The following is a 10,599-nucleotide window of genomic DNA, read 5'->3' as shown; positions in this document are numbered from 1 at the left end:
CCAGAGAGCAGCATGAGGAGCACCTTCGAGAGCTTTTGGGAGTGTTATGGCAAGAACGGCTATATGCCAAGTTCTCAAAGTGTGAGTTTTGGTTATGAGAGGTCCAGTTCCTAGGGCATCTCGTTAACCAAAATGGGATTTTGTTCTATCCGGCCAAGATTGAGGTCGTGATGCAGTGGGAGGTTCTGAAGTCTCCCTCAGAGATCAGGAGTTTCTTGGCGTTAGAAGGATATTATAGGAGATTTATCCAAGATTGATGTACCCCTCACTCGTCTGACGAGGAAGGGAGTGGATTTCCGATGGGGCCTGGAGCAGCAGTCGGCGTTTGAGACACTGTGACAAAGATTATGTGAGGCCCTAGTATTGACCCTTCCGGAGGGTGTTGAGGATTTCGTTGTATCTTGTGATGCATCCATCGCTGGTTTAGGGGCAGTTCTTATGTAGAGAGGGCAAGTTGTTGCATATGCTTCTCGGAAGCTAAAGTCGCATGAAGCGCGATATCCTACTCATGATCTGGAGTTTGGGGCAGTAGTGTTTGCCCTCAAGATTTGGCAGCACTACTTGTATGGGGTACGGTGTACTATCTACACGGACCACATGAGTTTGAGATATCTTTTGGACCAGCCGAACATAAACATGAGGCAACACATGTGGCTTGACATGGTCAAGGATTATGACTGCGAGATTCTTTACCATCCAGGTAAAGCGAATGTGGTTGCGGATGCTTTGAGTCGAAAGTCAGCTGAATCTTTGGTTGGGGGTGTGTGTATGAGAATATCCATTGATTCTCCACTTTTGGATTTGATCATAGGGGCACAAGCAGAAAGAGTTAAGAATGAGAACTACAAACAGGAGAGGATCAGGGCCGAGATTGACAGGTTGGTCACTGATGGTCGGGGACTATTGACCCGGTGTGTTCGAGTTTGGGTTACATTTTCTGGAGGGGTCAGCCATATAGTTTTGGATGAGGCACATAAGTCTTGCTTTTCGATACACCCGGGAGCCACCAAGATGTATCAGGATTTGAGACTAAGTTACTGGTGTCTGTGTATGAAGAGGGAGATAGCTTGGTATGTTGAGAGGTGCTTGACCTGTAGGATGGTCAACGAGCATCAGAGGCTACATGGCAAGCTACAGCCTTTGGAGGTTCCGATGTGGAAGTGGGAACAGATCACCATGGATTTTATCACCAAGCTACCAAAGACTGGCAAGGGTTTTGATGTTATCTGGGTCATCGTGGATCGATTGGCCAAAGGTGCCCACTTTTCGGCCATCCGAGAGAGCTCATCGGCCGAGAATTGGCCGATGTGTATGTTCGGGAGATTGTTGCTCGTTACGGTGTTCTGATTTCCTTTGTATCAAGCCGAGATGTTCGGTTCACTTCTCAATTCCAGCAGAAGTTCCACGAGGAATTGGGTATGTTGTGGGCTTGTGTCATAGATTTTGGTGGGAGTTGGGATTATTACCAACCTCTTGCAGAGTTCTCATACAACAACAACTATCACTCCAGCATTGGTGCACCGCCCATTGAGCTTCTATATGGTCGGGGATGTCGTACCCTAATTTTTTGGGGGAGGATGGTCATAGAGTCTTGGGGAGGACTAAGGTGCTCCTGCATACTATAGAGCTCATCCAACAGATTAGGCAGAGACTGCAAACAACTTAGAGTCGGCAGAAGAGCTATGCCGACCGATGTCAATCAGAGTTGGAGTTACAGGTCGGCGATATGGTACTACTGAATGTCTCACTTTGGAAGGGTGTGATACGTTTCAAGAAGATCGGAAAACTAGGTCCCCGGTATATTGGACCATTATGTGTGATCGCCAAGGTAGGCAGGATAGCCTACTGGTTGGATTTGCCGAGTGAGCTCAGTCAGATCCACAACACTTTCCATATTTCATAGTTATGGAAGTGCGTGTTGGACGATGAGGCAATGGTCCATTTGGATGATATTCTGGTTGATGAGCACCTGAATTATATTGAGAGGTCGGTGGCGATAGTGGAGAGAAAGATGAAGGTCCTATACAACAAGGAAATACCTTTGGTAAACGTTCAGTGGCAACATCGGAGAGGCTCCGACTGGACCAAGGAGTCGGAGGCGGAGATGCAGGAGCATTATCCAAAATTATTTGCAGCATCAGACTTTGAGGACTAGTCTAGTTCAAGTGTGGGAGAATTGTAACATCTCGATGATGAGGTATTTTAAATTTTTAGTCCTATGTATGAAGGAATATTGCATTTTGACCCTTGTGCTTGAGAAAGATTGAAAGAATGACCCATAGTGAGATTTTGGTGATTTTGGCCAAAGTTTTAGTACGTTGGGCGTACGTTGTGTACGCTAGGCATACTGGGGTAGACCCTAGTATGCAGGGTGTACGTGATAAATTCTCAAACCCTAATTTTTAGGGTTTGGTCCATATATAAGCATCATTATCACCTCATTTCTCATTCCCTCGTCAGCCTCCACCTGAGAAAACATCCCTCTTTCTAACCCTAAGTGAGAAGAGTGCATCTTGAACTCATCTTTGTGTTTTGGTGACATTCTTGAAGAAGAAGAAGAAGGTGGTGGAAAGACCTTGAAGCTTGGAAGCAAGTTAGATCTGAGATTCTCTTCTTACTAGCACCCTCCAGGAGGTAAACAGTTCCTTTCTTGACCATTTTATCTTGTAGATCTAGCCATGTCTTCATTTAGGCCATTTTTGTTCCCAACTATGATGATATCTAATAAGTCATCCTTTCAGACCTAATGAGGGGTCTTGAGTCATAAAAATGTGGTCTTGATGCTTAGTTTTTCCCCATGCTTTCTCTAGAAGGTGTTAAGGTGTTAAGAAGTTGGTATTTTGTGTATTCAACACTTATTACGCGTGCGAAGTCATAAAGTTGGAAACTTTATGACTCTTAGTTGTATTTTGGCATTGGATCTGCATTCATACATAATAAGTAAAAAAATTAAGCTCTTAGTGTGGAAAGTGTGACTTCGGTGCGTACACTATACGTACCTCTGCATACGTCGAGCATATGAGGTCAACTGCCCGATCTCGGTTAAGGCTCGAGTACGCCCCGCGTACATCCAAAGTACGCCCCACATACGAGTTCTAAGCTGAGTCAACTGAGTTGACTCGGTTGGCTTGACTCGCTGACTTTGACCTTCGACCAGAGCTTGACCAAGATGCCCTAGGGGTATTTTGGGTATCTGAGTTATTATTTAAAGATTAGGTTCTTGATTTTGGTTAGGTGATCGTTAAGCAAATTTTGAGAGTAGAGTTTTATTCAGTTTGCATTCCGACTAAGAGGTGAGTTTCCTCACTGTTATTGTGGGTGGAAGGCACCAATGATGGCCCCTATATAGGGTGTTACTATACGGTAGTGATTTGTAGATCTGTCTACTAGTCTGTTATCTGGTTATATGATTATCTGTTGCTGGATATATGTTATTCGTTATGTATATCTCAACATGGTATTGTGGGGTTGAGACTGTACCGCTTTGTGCTATTAGTCAACAGACCGGAGCATTCCAACCGAAAGGTTATGGGCCGGGGCATTTCATCCGGAAGGTTATGGGCCGGGGGTAATCCAACCAGGAGGTTGTGGACCCGTTATGTATGGGGCAAACCAGCCGAAAGGTTGTGGGCTAGGGCATTCCAATCGAAAGGTTGTGGGTCGGGGGTAATCCAACCAGGAGGTTATGGACCCGTTATCTGTTTGATTATATGTTTGTGTGGTGGTACTTTGGGGGAAATCACTAAGCTTTGGCTTACATTTTTAGTTTATGGTTTCAGGTAATTCTAAGGATCGTCGGAAGGCGAAGGTGTGATTGTACACAACTTCCTGTTTTTATGTCTTCCGTTCTTGGGAAAACTCTGATTTGAAATAATGCTTTTGAAACAATGACTCTATCTTATAAACACTATTGATTTATGGTTGGTTTTAAAAATTTTAAATTTATTGTGATTTTTTTTTAGTATTACATTAGCATATCTGAAACACACTTGATGTAATTTGTGGTGTTCAACTTGCATACTTCTGCCCTTGAAAGAACATTTGAAAGAGTTTCAGAAAGTAACAAATGTTTGTCTCGTAAATGCATCATACTGCTTCACAAATTTCCTTTCTCATTTTCTTTGTAAACCACTCCCCATATATCTTTATGAAAAACACCAACCGTAAGATTTTCCAATCCTTAATGTTATGGAAATGGCTTCCGAATATGCACTCTCTTCAAAACAGTTGTGATCTCCACATCCATCTTGGAGATTTCTTGAATATATGCTTTGATTATTCTTTACAATTATTGAATAATAGGCTCACACTTAAACTTATCTTTGGAAAAAATGTTAAACATAATAATCTAATCGTATAGATTCATCATAGGAAGGTCAGCAATGGTAAAATCAAACAACGCATGATTAACTCCTTTGCGAGCCTTGAAAGCAACATTATGTAAACTTATTAGCATTAAATGGTTTTCCAATCTTCAATCCGGATATCCTCTTGAACGTCCAAATATCATATTGAGGCTTTGAACGAGTCGCATAAAACTTGAACAATTTCTTATTCACCAAAGTGTTACTCGTCGGAGCTTTCACGGTTTGATCAAAACAGCAATAAGAGAGCCTTTGCAGTCATCGGAAAATCTAACTGGCTATCATAATCATTACTCACAGAAAAGGAAGTATTTCGTTCCGGTCAATAGATATTCAACTTCTTGATAGCGTCCTCTAGTATTCTCTCAATAGTCCAATCAGACCATAATGCCTTTTCGTACCTTTGCTGCTTCTTTGTTTCACATTTCTAAATCTTGTTGGTCAAGTTTGACTCGGGAAGAATTTAAATCATCAAGCTCTATATCTTTTACTGCTTGATCCTTTTTCACAAATTCAACATATGTTGGATCCACTTCCATATCAGAAACAATTTTAACATTTCCCTTGCCAGAAGCTACATTAACCTTCTGAGGGACATTCTTTGAATCTTTTTTTTTTTGTATCTTCAGAAACCTTTTCCACTCCCTCCTTCAACGATTCTTTTACAATAACAACCTTTTTTGCCGTTTCAGGTTTCTTGTTCGTTTTTGGCACTTCATGGGGATTTTTCAAATTGATTGGATCATGGTTCGGAGTTTCTTCATTTATCATAGCTTCTTTATCAACCCCCTCTCCCCTTGTTGCGAAGTATCCCTGCTACTCATAATACCAGAGAACTTGTTGAGCTGTGATAAAATAGGTTGTAACTTTCCGCCAAGAAGCTAAGATATGTAATCCACATCAGGAGCATCTCTAGTTTCAACAATGCAAACCAAACGTGGATTAATCTCAATATTTCAGCCTGTCACAATAGAAAGTTAATCATCCATCTTTGCAAGATTGGAATGAATATTCTTCAACTATTGTTTCGTTGTCATAATCTTTTGTGTCTTTGCAACAATAGTATCCATTAGCTTGGCTCCACCCTTGTAATTTATTTGCAAATCCATAATAGAATTCGACACAGAGGTGTGATGATCAACATTATCCTTATTTAGAGCAAAACGGAGAGCTAAAAATGCTTCGTTTTCATATGTAAAATGAGTGTAAAACTCCTTAATAGAATTCACAGCTTCAGAAAGTTTCTTATCAACAATATCATGAACATCTTTGAGAGCAGTCTCAACTTTATCAAATAACAACTTAACATCCGAAACAACTTTATCAACTTTCTCAATTGTATTTGAATTCAACTTCTGTTCCACACCAAAAATTCTTGCAGTTTCATATTGCAAGGTCTGCATAACACCTTGATGTACTGTCACCATATTTTGAAAATTAGAAGTAGAAAAGGTTTCGGCATGACGAGTTATAGAATCCAACTTCGTATTCAAAACATGATAATGTTGACGAGTCATAAGCTTAGTATCCACATCGTAAAATGTTATTGCATAAGTTGCAACGTATGGTTCTGAAACTTCTGATTCATCAGCAACCATTAAATCATCATATGATCCACATGGGGATTCCTTTTGTCCCGATTGATAATTATGGATTGTTTCTTAATTTCAAATAGTTGTAGAAACTGGTGGAACCCTTGTTGAAATAGGTTCTGAAGTGATAGGTTCATTAACAACAAGATCAGAGAATTTGGAATGTTGGACTAGATGTGGTTTGAGGTTGAGAAACTGATGTTGTCGTGGTGGATTCTATGAGAATAGGTTGAAGTTTTGGTTGAGAAATTGGAATTTGAGTAGTAAAATCAGCAAAGGTAGTTTCAAGAATTGGGTATGTGTTTTAAATAGGAATGGTAGTATTAGGAATGGAAGTAGTGGTCAGAGTTGAAGCAAAGGCATGGTTTAGAACGACGGGTGGTGTTGGTAGTGTTTGAGATTCTGAAAGGTTTAAAAGAGGATTCTACAAAGTATTCTGGTAAATATCTGCCTCTGACTGATTCTCAACAAAAGTATAAACACGAGTAGTGGGAATTGGGGTTGATACCTCTGGAGTTTCAGTCTAAAAAAATTGCTTGAACGTTTGCTTTGGAATCTCAGACTTCTTCGCAGTAGTATCACCAATCTGAATATCGTCATTGATACGAACATCACATAAAGTATCATCATTCAACTCCTCATTGAAAATAGTAGGCTTTGCTTTCTTTGATTGTCTCTTCTTTGGAGCTGAAGATTTTGCAGGTTGTACCTCAGCAACTGCCTTTGCTTTCCTTTTTACTGTAATACTTTTTAGAGCATCAACAACATCAAGAACCACTTGAAGAGCAGGTGGAATCGCTCTTTCTCCAAATGAAGAAAATTTTCCTATAGATCTTAATAATCTCAATATTCATCGGAACCCATGCCAACATTACTTCAGGAATTAAGCCAACAAAGTGAAAATTCCTGCTATCCGAAGTAAGAAACATGGATGTATTCATCTTCTGAATATCATCCATGACAGCATCCACCACTTATGGAATTTTGTAGTGATCAAGAGCTTTTTTCCTTACGTTCGAACAAAATCTTGCTCAAGATATTTTCAGTATCCTTGGACTTAGACATACGACTTTGCACAAATTGAGTTCACAGAATATGCCCAAAATCCACATTTTCACCAGAAAATAATCCATAGAGCAAAGTGTGAAAGAGCTTACTCGCACTATCAAAACTAGTAGCCCTCTCAGAGAAACACTTAAACAAAATAGTCAAAACCACATTCCATACAGGAGGAAAGCATGATTTATTGAAGGTTGAAAGAACAAATCGATCAGAATTGTACCCTATTTGATGATAAGCCCTAATAATACTTGTAGAAGGGATCAAATCAGGGTTGATAAATTCAGCATCAGGATTTAATCCTAATAACTTGCAGAAATTTTACTTTGTAATCGTCGTGCGATGTCCTTCAACGTCAAAACTAATCACTTCCGACTTCTTGTTGTAATTAGCATTGGAATGAGTCGAAATTAAATTAGATAGAGAAACAGACTTAAAATGCGTCAGCGCTTTCTTCAAGATCGAGTAGTTCAAGCATTCAATGAAGGATTGAATCACAATAGCATACTTTGAAGGATCCAAATCAACAATCATGTTTTGATTAGGTTTGAAAACATAAGAAATGGATGTAGCTGTTTGATCCATGAAGGAAATATGATCATCAGAACAATCCATTTGATCTTGATAAGAAGAACTAAGAGAATCGAAGAATTGATGGGAATAGCTTGGAATACCCTTGAATGTTGTACGAGAGTAAAGAGAAAATTGAAGAACAATTTATGTATTTATAGTGTTGGAAACCCAATTGGTTTGTAACATCCAAAAATCCAAGACCAAAAATTTTATTTTTAATTTAATAATTCATAAAGTAGATTATTGAAAACATCATTAAGTTATCTCATTTCATAAAAACTCATAAGTCATATTTCTAAAAAACATGTCGTAAAATAATGATGTCAGAGTACAAATCCCAAGAAAATCATAGCGCGGAAAATCATGATGTGATGCACTGCAGTCTTGCCGGATCCTTTCCCTTCGAAGAAGATGTACCTGAAACCAAAACTGTAAATTGTAAGCATGAAGCTTAGTGAGTTCCCCCATCATACCACATACTGTACAATACACATACGACCTAGCATATCCGGGTGTTGGCCTACCCCTTTGGTCTCTTTCAACCGGTAACTGCCTAGCATATCAGGGTGATGGCCTACCCCTTCGGTCTCTTTCAACCGGTAACTGCCTAGCATATAAGAGTGTTGGCCTACCCCTTCGGTCCTTTCGACCGGTAACGAGGACTATTTCACCCCGTACTACTACCATATATCATTCTAGTACATAAACACATAAGTCACATACCGCCTAGCATATCACGGTGTTGGCCTACCCCTTCGGTCCTTTCGACCGGTAACGAGGTCTGTCCTACCCCTCCTACCACTATCATATAATATCATAGCATACTAGCACATAAAGCATAACAAATAGTGGCATACCCGACAATTATCATACATATAATCATCTCTACTATAATCTCCTACTAGTGGGCCGACATTGGTGCCTTAGAGCCATTTCTACTGGAAGGTAACTCACCTCAATAACTGGATGTAGCTACAAAAACCCCGGCTTCGGATATCACCCGAATCAAGACCCTATACATAGAAAATTCCTTTTAATTCCCTTTTCATACTCATAACCCCTTAAGGGTCAACCTTGGTAAAAGTCCAAGTCAAAGTCAACATTCTGGTCAAATTCAATATTATAGGTTGACTCAACTCGCCGAGTTGGTCCATCAACTCGTCGAGTTCCATAAATCATAAGTCCTAAAATCGCGATCTAACTCGTCAAGTTTTCCTCCAACTCGTTGAGTTCCTCTTTCTTAACAGAAACGAGACTTCCTAATACAACTCGTCGATTTCCCTTGTGGACTCACCGAGTTCCATGAACATATTCGGGAATGTTCGACCAAACTTGTCGAGTTCCTATATGAACTTGCCGAGTCCCTTGCATTTATAGCCTATTCAGTCCTTTCCTTAGATCTAAGGCTCTATAATACAGATCCATATTGTTTCCGTAATCTATTTCTGTAAAGTTGACAACTTGATGGCTTTGCATGCCTCAAATAGACCAAAACTCGAGATATAGCAACCTACTTCCATGGACATGGCCTTTTCTTGGACAAGGGCGGGTTTAAGACCCTTTTTATGATTCTAAGGGCCAAATAACACTGGAACTGGGAATCCTTAGCATAAGATCTATTAAGGGCATCATGATTCCCACAATGGGGTCCAAAAGACCAATAAAGCAAAACTAAAAGAGATCTAAGCTATGAATCATCAAGGTGAGGACTTTTTACCTCAGAATGTTGCCAAAGATGGACGAAATCCCAGATCTAATGCTCCTCCTCAATCCTGATGACTTCTGGTTCTTCCAAATCCTTCACCAAGCACAGTAACACACACAAGTCCACTCAAAACTTCAAGTTTCTCACCAAAGAGCTCACAATGCGATTTAGGGTTTTAGGGAGGCCGATGGAAAGGATTAAGTCCTTTAAATAGGGTGCAAAACGCTAAAAATTAGGGTTTCATTCTGCCAGCCCTACTCGTTGATTTGAGGCTCTCAACTCGTCGAGTAGACTTCGCAATCCGTGTCCCAAGTCCATCTCTACTCGACGAGTTTGGGGCCTCCAACTCGTCGAGTTTCTAAACAAAATGAATAAATTACAACTTTAAATACATACCAGGAACCGGGCGTTACATGGTTCTTTTTGAATTTGAATCGAGGAGAGAGAATAGCACCGACTCATGCAGTAAATGCCCGTCTCTTCACATGCCAGCATAAATTCCTGTTAGATCTATATGCCAAAGAATCATTATTGGGTGACATTGCTAATGACATATGATCCTATAGGGTCACACCTTTATCAAGTTGGTACATATTGAATATTTATTAAGTAATGTAATATTAATAAATAAATTCAACTCTTGTATTTAATTAGAGAAAAATTATTGTTCTATGAAAACAATATTGTAAGAAGTAGAAACATAGTCTTTATTTGATAAGGTATCATATAATAAGTCATGTACAAAGTTTTGGACACTTTGGTTAACCATGATTAAATCAAATGCTTACTCTATCATCGTTAAAGGACTAGTGAACATTATTTATATAAATGAGACCTTATGGCCGAAAGTTGTAGGAGAATGGAGGTTGCTTGTCAACCTCCATCATGTTGTTCCCCATGCCTCTCCTTTATAGCCCATACTTTTGAATATTATATTCAAGAGGCCATGCTTAAATGGGGTTATAAATAGAGGGTCTTATACATGGAGAGTGTGCTAGTTTTTTGGTCTAAAAACTTCTTCTTCTTTTCTCTCAAAACCGTGAGCAACTTAAGAGCTTGGAGCTCTTTCCTCTTTTGAAGACATTACTTGCTTTTGGTGTTCATCTTGTGTCTTCCTTTAATGCTTAATTGATTAAGCACTTAAGGCTTAAATAACAAAGTTGTACAAGAAGAAATCTAGCAATTTTGGTACCTTATTTTTAGTGGTGGATTACTTGTAGAGAAGATCAAGCTCCTTTTCTTGCCATCTACTTGAACACCGCAAATCCAAGAGAGTCCAAAGGCTACAAAGGTTGTTATTTCTACA

The sequence above is a fragment of the Lactuca virosa genome, chromosome 5 (genome assembly GCF_052849685.1).
Source record: "Lactuca virosa cultivar CGN04683 chromosome 5, Lactuca_virosa_CGN04683_v6, whole genome shotgun sequence".
NCBI lineage: Eukaryota > Viridiplantae > Streptophyta > Magnoliopsida > Asterales > Asteraceae > Lactuca > Lactuca virosa.
This window is presented reverse-complemented; position numbering follows the sequence as displayed.